The sequence below is a fragment of the Prunus mume genome, linkage group LG5 (genome assembly GCF_029339155.1).
Source record: "Prunus mume cultivar Tortuosa linkage group LG5, ASM2933915v1, whole genome shotgun sequence".
Taxonomy (NCBI): Eukaryota; Viridiplantae; Streptophyta; class Magnoliopsida; order Rosales; family Rosaceae; genus Prunus; species Prunus mume.
The window spans coordinates 12864682-12880338 of record NC_142702.1 but is presented as its reverse complement, the minus strand read 5'-3'; the positions used below and the strand labels follow the sequence as shown (position 1 = coordinate 12880338).

At 42.1% G+C, this 15657-nt stretch overlaps 2 pseudogenes; one reads left to right on the top strand and one right to left on the bottom strand.

Annotated features, from left to right (window-relative positions):
- Positions 1–9005: 9005 nt before the first annotated feature.
- Positions 9006–14184, top strand: LOC103331239 (uncharacterized; annotated as a pseudogene).
- LOC103331259 (rust resistance kinase Lr10-like) lies at positions 12562–15204 on the bottom strand (annotated as a pseudogene).
- Between the last annotated feature and the right edge of the window lie 453 nt (positions 15205–15657).

The following is a 15657-nucleotide window of genomic DNA, read 5'->3' as shown; positions in this document are numbered from 1 at the left end:
AGATGAACAGTGCACGAGGTTGCTAGGTTTTTGCAAGTTAGATAAAAGGTCTGCTCTCTGAATCTGAGTTGCCCTCGTTAGGTAGGAGAAGCCTCAATTTATAGCCGCTAGAAACCACCATTTTTCAAGAAACCCTAATGGCTTCTACCCATTTTGGCTAAGCTTTTTCCTCCTTTCTCCTCTTCTACTTTGACTTCCCTATCTTGGCAAAAATTGCCTCTGTCTATTTGCACGAATTCAGGAAATTTGGGAGCTCAATACCCCCTTTCCCGCAGCTATTGGTGGGAACTTCCATTCTTGGCTACTATTTTTCTTCTTTCCTTCCCCTTCTTTGGCCAAATCGATGAAGGAAAGGAAGTGAAAATATATGCCGTCCAAAGGGTGCTTGATAGCACAAGCTAGTATTCCTTGGTTCTTTGAGCGTCTACGGCTTGGAACTTGCTCCCTGCATGTGATGGAACCTCCCAGACTTTGCTAATGAATCTGCCAACCTTCCTCACGTGGCTTCTATTTTTTCAAAAAGGCTGAGGCTTTTGTGGGTTATTTTTTGGAGTTTTATATGGGCCAAGGTGGTTCCCTAAGCAAATGGGCTTTTTGTTAAACATTGGGCTTTTTGTTTGTATTAATAGGCTACTTTGCTTGGGCTATAGGGCTATTTTCTCTCTTATTCTTACAAACATGTTTGGCCCTAAGAAATGGGCTTGAGTCTCGAGGCTCCCAAGCAACCCGAGACTTTCCATTTCCAGGCACATTAATGGGTCTCATGTTGATTTATTACCGTCCATACCACAACCCACTCAAGCAAGCCCCGGTGTTTGAGTGGCTTGGGCCCACTTAGGCTTGTAGCGTGGTTGGGTGTAAGATAACGATTTCGTGCTTGGCATGACATGTCGATTGACATGTTTTAATTTATTGTCCTGCGATGTTTAATGTAACACCCCTACCCCAAATTTATCTCATGTTTTAATTAATTAGAGTGAAATTAAGAAGGATATTTTAGTCATTTTCTTATTCGGAAGGAATTTGGGAATTTCAGTTGTACCGTTGCGTAGAGCACGGTGAGATGAGTCAGTGGACACGTAGTGGGCTCGAATCGGAGTTGTAACGAGAGAGTTACGATCGAATGAAGCTCAATGGCACGATCGTAAATATTTGGAAAATGAATTTTTGATAAAAAGACGGAACTGCCCCCGTCTCTCTCTCTCTCTCTCGGTCTTTTCCTTGCGCGACACCCCGGTACTATTCACCGGCGGCTCGTTTTGGCCGCCGCCGCCACGGTGCACCACCGACCACCGATCGGGTTCGAACCGCCGCCACCCAGCAACCTTTCCGACCATCCCGGCGACGGCAACCGGAATCCGCGGAAAAAGCTCGGAATCGCTCGGTTTTGAAAGAAACCGCCGGCTCCGTTCGTCGTCATCCGGCCACCATTTTCGACGATCCAGGTATGGATCTTGAACCTCTCAAGCTGTTCTTGATGCATGTTGGGTTAGATTCGGGAGATCTCTGCGTTTTGGAGATCGATTAAGAGAGGGAAGTTTGGCCGGTTTTTGGCCTCCGATTCCGGCCACTTCCGGTCAGTTTTTGGGGTATGCTCAAGAACAAAAGTGGCTCCAAATTAGGTGTATTACCTAGGGTAGGAGTCTTGGCTCTCGATTTGGAAGTTTTCCGGCTATGCGATATCGCTTTGGACACCCACGCGCTGCCGGCGCGTGTGGCAGCTGCGCATTGTAGTTGAGGGCATTTTTGTCCCACTGCGATCCTCTCAATGTCACGAGCGCGTAGGTGTGCTCGGATCTCATTTTGGATACTGTTAGAGTTCCGAACGAATATCGCATATCGCGTATTTTCCGGGTTCGCTAGGTTTGGACCGTTGGATGGTCCTGAAATTATAATATGTTGATCTAGGTATTACCAGGATCGCGTAGGATTTGACGGATCGTAAAATGGAGTCCCGGATACTCCGAAAATACCAACCCTAGGGTCAGGGTTTTAGTGACCGTCCGATCATGCGATCGTGAGAGATCTGACCGTCCGATCTGGACCAAACTTACAGGACATGTGTCCTAGACCTTGTAGAACCTATAGGAACTTTCGGATCATAATTTGGAGGTCATGAGCCCCGCGGGCCTGTTTGACCAAGTTTGGGTAGTTTGACCCTAGGTTGACCGCTAGACTTTTGTTGTAGTTCTACCATCCCAGGAGGGTTAGAATGACCTTAGTGACAGGTCTTGAGCGTTGTTGAGTTAAATGGTTTATATGCGAATTTAGGATATTATTATATGATTTAAATTGCGGAATTATCAGATGCTATATCAGGGTTGAGGTTTATGTAGGAGTAGAAATTATATATTATATATTTAATTGTGTGGATGTATACAGCTAAATAAAGTGATCGAATGTTAGTTTACAGTGCTATACGCACTACCCCACGTACCCCATATTGTGATTATGTTGAGACCTTTAAACCCGTGCGGCTGGTGAGAATGTAGTCGGGCCCAAAGGGAACAGTGTGATGGCTGGTGAGAATGTAGCCAGGCCTAGTGTTGAGTCGCGCGCGTTTTGGATTAGCGGGCGTGTTGGCGGACCTCATCGTGGCGGGTGCGTCCGGCGTATAGTGGAGATGTGATTGTGTGTAGGTGGTGAGAATGTAGCCAAGCCCGGTGTTGAGTCGCGCGCGTCTTTGGATTAGCGGCGTGTTGGCGGACCCCATCGTGGCGGGTGCGTCGGCGTATGAGGAGATGTGATTGTGTGAGGTGGTGAGAATGTAGCGAGCCCGGTGTTGAGTCGCCGCGCGTCTTTGGATTAGCGGCGTGTTGGCGGACCCCATACGTGGTAGTGCGTCCGGCGTATGAGGAGATGTGATTGTGTGCGGGCTGGTGAGAATGTAGCGGGCCCAATATTGAGTCGCCGCGCGTCTTTGGATTAGCGGCGTGTTGGCGGACCCCATACGTGGCGGGTGCGTCCGACTTATGAGAGAGATATGATTGTGTGAGGTGGTGAGAATGTAGCGAGCCCGGTGTTGAGTCGCCGCGCGTCTTTGGATTAGCGGCGTGTTTGGGGTGCGTCCGGCGTATGAGGAGATATGATTGTGTGAGGCTGGTGAGAATGTAGCGGGCCCGGTGTTGAGTCGCCGCGCGTCTTTGGATTAACCGGCGTGTTGGCGGACCCCATCGTGTCTGGTGCGTCCCGGCGTATGAGGAGATGTGATTGTGTGAGGGCTTGTGAGAATGTAGCGGCCCGGTGTTGAGTCGCCGCGCGTCTTTGGATTAGCCGGCGTGTTTGGGGTGCGTCCGGCGTATGAGGAGATATGATTGTGTGAGGGCTGGTGAGAATGTGGCGGGCCCGGTGTTGAGTCGCCGCGCGTCTTTGGATTAGTCGGCGTGTTAGCGGACCCCATACATGGCGGGTGCGTCGGCGTATGAGGAGATATGATTGTGTGAGGCTGGTGAGAATGTAGCGGGCCCGGTGTTGAGTCGCCGCGCGTCTTTGGATTAGCGGCGTGTTGGCGGACCTCATACGTGGCGGGTGTGTCCCGGCGTATAAGAAATATGATTGTGTGAGGCTGGTGAGAATGTAGCGAGGCCCGGTGTTGAGTCGCCGCGCGTCTTTGGATTAGCCGAGGTGTTGGCGGACCCCATACGTGGCGAGTGCGTCCGGCGTATGAGAGGAGATGTGATTGTGTGCGGGCTAGTGAGAATGTAGCGGACCAGTGTTGAGGTCGCCGCGCGTCTTTGGATTAGCCGTCGTGTTGCAGACCCCATATGTGGTGGTGCGTCCCGGCGTATGAGGAGATATGATTGTGTGAGGGCTGGTGAGAATGTAGTCGGCGCGATGTTGAGGTCGCCGCAGCGTCTTTGGATTAGCCGGCGTGTTAGCGGACCCCATACGAGGCCGGGTGCGTCCCGTCGTATGAGGGGTGATATTGTGATTGTGTTTGGTGAGTTGTGATGGATAAATCATAGAATGTATGTATTTGTGTGGTGGTAATGGTTTATTTGATATTAGGGGCCAGGATAGATGCGAAAGAGTTACATGTGGCTTGATCCCTCGAGTAGGGTACGTAGGCAGCCTGAAGTTACTAGGTGCAGCCACAGATTAGACCCCACTTAGGTGGTCTTATTGAGATTGGTTCGGACCTCATTGTTGGTCCCGAAACTTGGTTGAATTGATGCTCGTCTTGGGGACTAAGTGAGTGAAGGTGTACATAAATAGATCTTGAATTCATTATATGCATATTTGATGCATTAAGTTATTTTAAAAACATTGTGGGCAGTTCTGCTAGAATCGTTTGAAGGCCGGAGGCCATTTGTGTAAATTGCATGAGATTATATTGTGCGTGCGGCCGATTGGGTTATAAAATGTGTTTTATGCAGGTGGAAATTTGGGGAAATGTTCAATTTACAGGGGAAACTCTGTCGAAATTTTGGCAGAAAGTCTCGTGCCATTAATCCTCTTTGGTAAACGAGGACATAGTTCTTAGAAGTGAACCCGGCGTGGGTGTGATGCCTAGGTCTGCATGCAGGGTTCTTCTTGGGTTCTGGGAAATTCGGGACGGGTCCTGTCATTTAATTTTGGCATGGGCTTGTAGACCCAGTATATTTTATCTCAACTCTTAGCGAATTTATTTATTTAGCATGGCACATGAACTATAATTCGCATGTGATGGATTTTTGTGTACTCTTCTTTACGCTTTTTCTTATTGGACTATCGTTTCGGGCTGATAATTTATTCGGGCCCAATCATGAATTTTTTGGATCTCAACAGTAAGAAAGCAAAAGAAAAGATTGGTCTTAGAGCTCGTTTGGGAGAGCTTTTGGAGCAGTGAAAAGTGCTTCTAAATGGGTGAAAGTGCTTCTGTCTTTTGAAAATGTTGTTTGGCAAAAATTGCAAAAGAGCTTTGGGTGAGATCCAAAAGCACCTTGAGTGGTTTTGGAGGAAGCACTTGAGAGGTGCTGCTTCTTAAAAGTGCTGCAGGACAAAAACAAGGGAAGCACTTAGTTCCTTTTAATTAAACTTTTAAAATGCCAAAAATACCCATATTTTTTTTTTCAAATGCCAAAATAGCATTTCTTTCCTTTTCTTCTGGCACGTTCTATTGAAATAGGATTAAGGATTTAAAAAATAAACTGAGACGATTGAAAACCCACCACGACCCTCAAACTTGGAACGCATTTCCTTCAGCCCTCACCCATGTTTCGTAGAGTAATAATCCTCATCTACTCACTGCATAATAGTAAGGGGGCAAACAGACTTAGCATCACCAATTGTAGACAATGGAAGAGGATCCACTCTTCCATTGATCGATTATACTAATTCAGTTCTGTATTTCGTACAAAAAGGTTTGAGGTTTTCTTTTGTTTTTCTAGGTTCGTTTCTTCCTTTGTGATGTCGAAAATTGAGAAGTAAATCATATGGTTTGTTGTCACATCCCGAATCGGCTGCGCTGTAGCACGATATTATCCTTTGGGCCCCTTGCCTTTACGGTTTTGTTTCTGGGAACTCATGAGAAACCTCCTAGTGGGCTACCTATCCTAGGATTGCTCTAGCCTATCTCGCTTAACTTCAGAGTTCCCATGACTCCGAAGCCAATGAGCTCCCAAAAGGCCTCGTGCTAAATGAAGGTGGGCACAAATGTACATATAAAGCACATCACCCCCTCTCCATTGGTCGATGTAAGATGTTACAATCCACCATCCTTAGGAGCCTAACGTCCTTGTCGGCACACTCACACCACACAGCAGAGTGGCTTACCATTCTGTCACATCCCGGATTAGCTGCGCCGTAGCACGATATTGTCCGTTTTGGGCCCCTTGCCCTCATGGTTTTGTTTCTGGAAACTCGTGAGTAACTTCCCAGTGGGTCACCCATCTTGGGATTACTCTAGCTCAAACTCGCAACCGGTTCCCATGACTCGAAGCCCGTGAGCTCCCAAAAGGCCTCGTGCTAGATGGAGGTGGGCATGTACATAAAAGGCACATCACCCATTCTACGTTGGTCGATGTGGAATGTTACATTCGTTGTCACAAGGAGGAAGATCGAAGGAAAAAGAACTTGGGCAATCAGTATAGGAACCACAAGTCTGCTCATCAATATGGTAGTTCATGTCTTTGTGTGGCTGATTTTCTCTTTGCATGTGTATATTTTATTTCAGAAATTTGGTATGATTTTGTGTGCTCATTTATTTATTTATTTATTTATTTTGGTCGATTTATAGTATTTGCAAGATGTTGCAGTGTATGCGAGAGTCAAGAAGAGGCTGTGAGCATGACGAGATTCTTGGCAGGCTAGAAAAGGTTGAAAATGGTTTTTCTTTTTCTTCCTGTTTTTGTAACTCTAATATTATGTTTTTGGCAGACATCTATTTAAATACAATTCTGAAAAAATATTTATGAAACAAATATTGCATAGGGGCAATTGATGATACACAAATCCTAGTAATCATGCTTAGAGAAAGACAAGTACCATATATTGGAAGAAAACATATCACTACTCGAAATGTTTATTACAATATTTTTAAAGTACTTTTGAATTTGGGATTCTTTAGGTGAAATTACATGTAGAATAACTAAGAATGCCTAGAGGGGGGCTGAATAGGCCAATTTAAAATTATAATAAATAAATAAAAATAAACTTCAGTAACATGATTGATATATCAATCTTGAAACATGTTGAGCATAAAATAAAGGAACATGCAACGAATTATTCTATGTGTAACGATTCGGTCCAAAATAAATTGGTAATTATTAATTTATTAAGATAAAATACCATTTTGCCCCTAAAATATTTTATTAGGTTTAAAGTCGACTTTTTGACTGTGAAGGAATTTGGGAATTTCAACTGTACTGTTGCATAGAGCAAGGCGAGATGAGTCCGTAGACACGTAGTGTGGCCGAATTGGAGTTGTAACGAAAAAGATATTATCAAAATACCCTCAATGGCATAATCATAGTTTTTGTGAAAAGGGTTTGATAAAATCTGATTCTCTCTCTCTCTCTCTCTCTCTCTCTCTCTCTCCGTGCGCAGCCTCTCCCTCTCCTCGCGACAACAACCACAGCTGGCCAGCTTTTGGCCGACGATTCTCTCATCCGGCCACCAAAGTTAACGGGGCTGGTACCAAAATGACCGAGGCACCATTCTCTTCCAACCCCAGCCAAGCCCTGCCAGCCGCCGTGATTTTGCCGAAAAATCGAATAGAAACGGCTGATTTTTTGCTCGAATTTCTCCGACTTTGTTCTCCGTCATCCGGCCATCAATTCTAGTGAGTGATGTATGTTTTCTCACCTATTTTTCATGATCCAGCTGATGGTTGGGTAGGTTTTCATCAATTCTGAGCCTAGGTAGCTTGATTTTCAAATTGAATTTCGACCAGTTTTGGGATTGCGATTTGGCCACTTCCGGTCACTTTTTGGGATAGGTCCGAGAACAAAAGTAGTTCCAATTACGGTGTTACACCTAGGATAGAAGTCCTAAGCCGTGATTTTGAGATTTTCCGACGAAGCGTAATCGCTTTGGACACCCACGCATTGCCGGCGTGTGTGGCGGCGCGTGGGCACTTTAGAAAAAGGGCATTGTGCCCCGACGTAATCTTCTGGTCCTCACGAGTGCGTAGGTGTGCTCGGATTTCAATTTGGATACTGTTTTAGTCTCGAACAGATTTCGCCTTTTGTGCGTTATCCGAGTTCGATAAGTTTGAACCGTTGGATAGTCTTGAATTTAATATATGTCAATTTAGACATTCCTAGGATCGTGTAGGAATTCACAGATCATGGATTTGAGCCTCGGTCTTTTTTAAGTGGGTCCGGCATCGGTGTGATGTCGGAATTTCCACAGGATTCGTCTCGGGTTTCAAAGAATTCGGGGCAGGTCCTGTCATTACGTGGTAAAACCCCACCTTTTCTAGACCAGCTCGTAGACTTCCCCAAAACATCTGCTGCATCATCAAAAGAAACAACAAATTGTTTCTTCCCTTGTGGAACCCACATACCCATATTCTTCATTTTCTTCTATTTTAATTTTTTTTGTTTCCATGTGGCTGACTTCTCTCTTTGGATATGCAGATTAAGGAGGTGCCTTGCCATGGGCCATATTGAGAGCTTTGAGATTCCTTTGTTTGTTGAGAAAGCGATTTGTCTTCTTGTTTCATAAACCAAAGACAAAGCTTGGTTGGGTATTTGCTTTTGCCTATTCTTCTTTTCTTGTCTCCTCGTATTTGCTTATTTTTCAGTGTTACTCCACCGAATATGTTTTCTTTCTTCAATGATAGTCCACCAAATTTGTTTCCATTTTTCAGTGATCATTTACCGAATCCGTTATTGAGTGTGTTCTTAATATTATTATTTTTAGATATGAAGAGGACTCACAGAGGTACTACTGAGGCTTCATCATCTCGACCTGATAGACAGTGTCCCACAGCCTCATCAAGGAGATAGAGAGCGGCTCCCCAAGATCACTTTGATGATACAACAGAGGTTGAAGATGTAGCTCCTACTCTTGATAGTAATGTTGACACAGAGGTTGAAGATGTAGCTGCTACTCTGTAGGTACTATGTGGGGTGCAGTGAGCAATTTTAATTTTAATTTTAAATTTTTTTGTCCTAAATGGTAATTATGTACAAGGGTAGAATAGGCTATTCATGTTTAAAATTAATATGAGGTAGAGCAAATAATGAGGTGTCAATAAAATCTCCCTTTTAATTTACTTGAGCAAGCAAAAAGCAGTTACCAATTTCTTAAATTGAATTTGATACCAAAGTAAGGTTGTTCTATTTAAATCCCCATGTCGATTTTCCAACTTTGTTCACCTCTTAGTACCCGTTTGGTATTGCTTATTTGGGGTTATAAGTAATTCTTAAAAAAATTTGAGAACCCAGCCCGTTTGGTAAATTATGATAAAATCACTATTTTAAAAAATTGGTGTGAGAGAAAGCTATAAGGAAAAGCAGCTAATGAAGTGTTTTCATTTTCTGATTATATGGCAATCAGTTTCGAAGAAACGCTCGATTATGATTATATGGGAATTAGTACCAACACTCTTAACAAAAAGTTTACTAAAAGCCAAACTGTTTTCTCTCCAGCTCCTGCTCAGTTCTCCCAGGATCTCCCGCCTAATCCTCACTGGCAACCAGCCGTGGTTCACCGGTAATTTACCACCGTCCGGCTAGAAACGACTCGTCGTGTGATGGCGAACTCGGGGTGAGTTTGAGACCTCTTTTCCTTGCTTTATCTCCTAAGTCTTGCTTCAAACATGGCACTCTTGAGATACCCATTTTGAGTTATGAGGATAATGTGATTTGTAGTGTGGTTTTGGAGAGGTGTGTTGGGTCTTTGGTTGGTGAAATGGTGGTGGAAGATGTGGAGATTGAGAGTGGTGGTGAGGCTTCAAAGAGGGAGTTCAGGAGGCGTTTGAGGTTTAAAAGAGTGCCCAATTTGGTTCAAACGGAGGTACGTATTGTTCCCAACACGGGTTTTGGCTTTGATTATGTGGAAATCGGAGAAGTCGAGTTTAGGCTGGATAATAGTATTTTAGTGCACCCTTATTTGGTTCCTATGTTGGCAAGTCTTCAGTTGATTGCTTCTTATATTGAGGGACGGATTCGAAGTGGGTTTAGGCCGAAAGCTTTGTGTTTAGGAGTTGGAGGTGGAGCTTTGCTTGGATTTTTAAAAGCCGAACTGGGATTTCAGGTTGTGGGTGTGGAGGCGGACAAGGAAGTTTTAAGAGTTGCTACGAAGTATTTTGGACTGGAAGATGGTGGTGAGCATGTCAATGTTTGCGTTGGAGATGCAGTAAAAGTTATTGAGAAACTTGCGGGTCGAGGTAATGGACAAAGTTCGGGTTCTTTTGGTGCTCATGAGATAGAAGGTGGTTGTGGGATGGGTGATGGCAATGACATTGATACTAAATTTGATGTAGTGCTAGTTGATTTAGATTCAAGTGATGCTGGAGATGGTATAATTGCTCTGCCATTTGAGTTTGTTAGGAAGCATGTCCTTTTGGCTGCCAGATCAGTTCTTTGTGATAATGGGATCCTCGTATAAATGTTATCCTCCAAATAGATCATTTTACACAACATTGATACAGGAGTTCAGAGAAGTTTTCCACGAGTTATATGAAATCAATGTTGGAAATGGGGAAAAATTTATTCTTATTGCTCTTGTGTCCCCTGTTACATCTTCTACTAGTGATTGTGAGAAGTGCTTCCTTAATAAACTAAGAATGATTATATCAGGAGCATACATGAATTCCATAAAGAAGATCTGAGATGGGGTGCAAAGAGAAGGTGGGATAATCAACCCCTTGGGATCCAACTGTTTTTTATCACCCCGCTTCTGGATGGATTGGGAGAGGGAATACGAACATAAGATAGCATTGTCTTCTCAATTTTATACCTATTTGTTTTATCACAAACCAATTAGAATTATGATAAGAATAATAAAATAACTTTTCTAGGATAGCTTGCATCTGAACTTTCCACTGTACCAAACAACTCAAGGGATGAAGAATCCCCACCATACCTGCGTACTGTTCATCCTTCCACTTTCCATTCCCCTCATTTAGCATAGTGTAAAGGTCTATGGGTCAGGGAAGTTTAATTGTGGGCCCTCGTATCCAGAATTTAGGTAAGCTTTAAAGGTAGTTTGGAAATTATGGTCCTCTTATGGGTACTAGGCTGAAAGGGGAAAAAAAACTATATTTACATGATTCAAGTAAACTTGTAATTTCAGTCATGGATTTTATTCTTTAAAAGGAAGACTGGCTTCTGAAACTGTAGATTGAAATTAACTTATCTAGTTAATGTAGAAGTATCTTCTGCTTGCTGTTGCTTTAAGAGTAATTGTGATGATAATTATGTACCGTAATAGTGATTCAGATATTAGCGGAAATCTGATCTTTCAATCTTTTTCAGGTAAGAGGTAGATTGGGATAGCATGCTGGAGAGGGGTTTTGCAGAAATGGCAAAGAGTTTAGTGGTGGTGAGGCTGCCACGAAAACTTGGGCAACACCACAGTTGGTGGCATCGAATGTGGATGTCGTCCTGGCAAAGAGTTGGATTAAGGAAAATGACCTCAACTGGACTTGTTTTCTCCTTGTCTAGTGATTACAAGGTAAATGAAATGAACTGTTTCTCTCTTTTATCTTTGTTATATTTTACTCCAGTGACACTTGTAGTGGTGAGGGAACTCTTTGAATTTAGTTTTCATCTAAATCAATTGATTTACTGCAAGTTCCACGTTTCTACAGGAATGGTTCACATATGATCTTAACATCATTTCTGTGCAAAGCCTGATGGTCATAAAATAGTTTGGGTATTATGTCTTAGGAGGTCTTGCTACTTAGAGGTTTATTGGTGATTTCAAAGATTTCCATACATAATCAGAAGTTTAGATATACATACATTGAATTTGTGCCTTTTTTTTTTTTTTTTTTCTTTTAAAAGGGAATTCTGGAAGTCTGGTACTCTGCATTGATAAGTGACTTCATCAATGTCATTACAATGTAGAAAGTAAGGCCAACTAAATTTTAAAGGTTGACTGACTTCGATTGATAGCTCGCGGCTATTTAAGTTCAGAAATTTTGGTGGCCAGTCAACTCAGTTTTCCAATAATTGGCTTAAGATTTTTTTGTTAATAGCATATCCAAAATTAGTAAAGTTCCAACTTACAACAGTCTTAGAGATGGTTTAGTTCAGCTAATGTTGGTAGCCAATTAGATGAAGAAAGAATGGAAATTCAGGAGATACTTGGCTACACGAGTGTATTAAAATAAAGTGGTTTGGACATTTCCTCTATAATTTTCTGATTTGCTGCAACAGTTAAATAAAGACCTCCTTTTGTTAACAGTGACATTTCAGTTCCTTGATGTTGTAGTTTCTCAGAGCTTGTTCCCATGTGCGACACAAGGTCTATGTCTCGCTGTATACTCACCTTAATCCTTAAATAATAAATGCAGTTTCTTTCAGTGTTTTCTCGATCAGTAATTTTTAGTCTTGCTTTCTCCAGTCTCCCAGCGTGGAAGGGTAACCAGGGAACTCTCTGTCATTCAATGGGAAAACTTGGATCGATAGTGATGGTACCACTTTGCAGGTTCACTAGTTGAACCCAGTTGGAGATCATAACTTGGTCAGAAGCCCTTGAACCATTCAACTTACATATTGAAGCAAAGGATAAGAGGCAAACCCATGCAAGGTAGAAAACTGTGATATAAGACTTGGACGAAAATTCACTGGTTACCTTTCTAGTTAGTTATTTATTTGCTCATATCAATTAGTGCAACCAGCATCTTAAAACCGATTTCTTGCTTTCTAGAAAGTTGCTGATGTTTCATCCTTCCAACCCCACTACCTCCCGACATTATTTCTGTCAACATGTAACAACTAACAACTAAAAATCAAATACTGTAAGAAAAAAGTTCACAAAACTGGTCTAATTTAAAATGGGAAGCTTGGAACCTTGAAAATTTCAAGGATCATGATCATGATGAAGAAAGCTTCATACCTCGATTGGGCAGTATGTAAGTTTAAATCATGTCGTGCCTCAGTTCGTTCTCTGTCATGATTTTAGGACAGCTATTCATTCTTTATCTGATCCGCAGCAATATTCAATGAGAGCATATGCTGGAGGCATATGGGATGCCGGGTATTGGGCTAGTGCCAAAGCACATGCTTCAGTCAGAAACACACTGAGCACTACATACATGCTCGGGACCATAAGAGCATCCCTATCACTAAGTTTATGTTAGGTTCATAGGTTCATGGGTTCATAGGAGCACTCCTATTACTCAATGTAGTGCTAGGGTCATAGGAACACCTCGTTCACAAAACTGTTCTCAAACATGAATACAATCAAATAGCACCACATGCCTTATTGTGATTGTTGTTTGTTTTTCGTTTCTAATTATCCCAGGACATTGCAGGCACGTATTGTTGAGGAAGAATAGTTACACTTCCCGTGAGTAGAAAACAGAACCAATGGAATTATGAATTTTACATACATAAGTACATAGACATATATAAGTACACATGTTACTCCAACTCAGGAATCACTTCTAACTGAATGTTAAGATTTCTTGCAGGCCTACTCGCATTTGTTTGTGTGGCACCTGTAGAGGCAAAAGGATTGGGAGGCACGGTTAGGTTTTCTCCTTTTTCCAGCATCTGAACCACAGCTTTCATTGAAGGACGATTGACTGGATACCATTGGATGCACCAGAGTCCTACAATTGCAAGTTTGTTTGGAATTTTACCATCTCCTTGTTCACCCATATGGATTGATAGGTCATCTCCCTCTTCTAGAAGATTATAAATCCATTCAGGGTAGTAAATTTCATTTGTGTTCTCTGTGGGTGAACTGACATTCGTCCTTCCTCCTACTATCTCAAGCAGTAGCATTCCAAAACTACACACATCTGACTTATAGGACACATTTCCAAAGTTCCTGGAGAACACTTCAGGTGCAATGTAGCCCATGGTCCCCCTAGCTGTAGTCATTGACACTGCTTTGATCCTTGGAACATAACTTCGCCAAACCAAAGTCTGATATCTTTGGAGTGAAGTTGTGGTCTATCAAAACATTACAAGGTTTGATATCAAAATGGAGAATTCGCCGATCACATCCTTGGTGAAGATATTCAATGCCTCTGGCTATGCCTATGGCAATATCTTGCAACTTATCCCAACCACAGAACCCATTCTTGTTGCCCACTGATGAAATGTAATCTTGCAGTGAACCATTGGAGAAGAACTCATAAACAAGAGCTCTTCTAAATCCATCAGCACAGAAGCCAACCAAGCGAACCACGTTGACATGGTGGATATGGCCCATTGTTCCCACTTCATTCATGAACTCTTCCCCGTTTCCGTTAGAACTATTGAGGACCTTCACAGCAACGAAGATTTCAGAAGAAAGCTTTCCTTTATAAACAGTTCCGTAGGCTCCTTCGCCTAACTCGTCCGTGAACTGATTTGTAATCCTCTTAATATCTGCATGGAATAGAGTGGTGATTTCCCCACTCCCTTTTCTCCTATTTTATCCATTTACACTCTTTTTTTATAACTAAAAAAGGAGTGTAAATGGATAAAATAGGAGTGGGGAAATCATTGCCCCATGGAATATCTATACTTGGTTTGAAGACCTTGTAATCCTCTAGAAATCTTTCAATTTTTAATCGATTCTCGTTTTCCTTTATATCATAGCTATAGACCTGATAGACTGCAACAACCAGTAGTAAGAGGACGAATGAACCCAGGGTTGCACCTACAAAACAATCATTAAAAAGTAAATATATATCCCCAGTCTTCTAGACATGACAGCAAAATAATCAGTTAGGTGACTCACTGGTAGCCGCTAATTTCGTTGCTGCACCTGTAAAAGATAATGACACAACTCAGATCGTCATGTTTGTGAAATTCATTTATACATATTGCCTCCTGGGCAACATCCCCTGAATAATTGTCGGCACTTTACAAGATGTATAAAAATTTGAGCAGGAAATATGTGAAGCAAAATATGTACTATTGCCTTACTTGCTTTCTTCAAGTCAACACATTCAATTTCAACTCTGGTGCCATTGTTCTTCAGCATACACTTCTTGCCTCCTGCTTCACATTCTGTGCAATTTGGTGTAGACCATCTCAAAACACTAAGAGATCTGTCTGAATTTGAAACTGGAACTGATAAAACATTATGCATCTTTGTGCAAGACTGGAGGTTATCAATTTCGTAGTTATCATAAACGGCATAGATTTGATTGCCAAGGTTGCTGTGGCAGGGGCCATTTAGAACCTGATCATTATATGGCCGTCTTTCAAGAACAGAAGAACAATTGAATAAGGTAATGTTCATGGACTCTTTTGAAAAGTGGAAAGGGAAGATTGACATGTTGAGGATTTCTGAAACTTTTACTAGCAGGCAATTATCTGGGTCGTACAGAGAGATTTGCTGATGCTCATAATCTATGCTTTTGACAGAGAGTTTGACTGGAATTGGCAGCTCAAGAACCGTCTGATGTCTCTCATTGCAAGACACAGCAAACCCACGATAGCCACAGTGATCTGGTTGCCTATCTTTGAGGCTGAATGGGAAATGGATAGGCGGGCCTTTATCCCCGCACTTGAATTCTTTGCAGGTATTTTATGTTTCTCCAAGAACTTTGGAGAAAGCCATTAACAATATGCAACAGGAAGCGATGAGCATTTGCTGCATTTCTGAGGTGTTAAGTGTAAAAAAAAGGGTCGTAACTGTATCTGATATGTTTGGATGGATTGTTTGGCCAATAAATCTGACCTTTTTTCAACTGACCAATCAAGTTACGGTGCTATATAATATGACACTTCTAAATCTTATTGGAATGGCTTTGTTAATTATTATTCCCTATTTACTGCTATTCACACCTCCTCCCTATTTGTTATGAGAAATTATTGTATGGTACTGGAATACGGTTACATAATACTATAATTCGTTCACGTGTTATAATGTGGGTGGTTGATATGGTTGATATTAATCAATAAATATCCACTTATATCATAACACATAAACGAGGTACATCATGTGATTGTACTCTAATACCATACTATAATTACTTGTCGTTCTGCATCCGTATTTTATTATTTAATAACCCTAATAGATGGACTGCACTATTCACTTGGGTTCTATAAGATT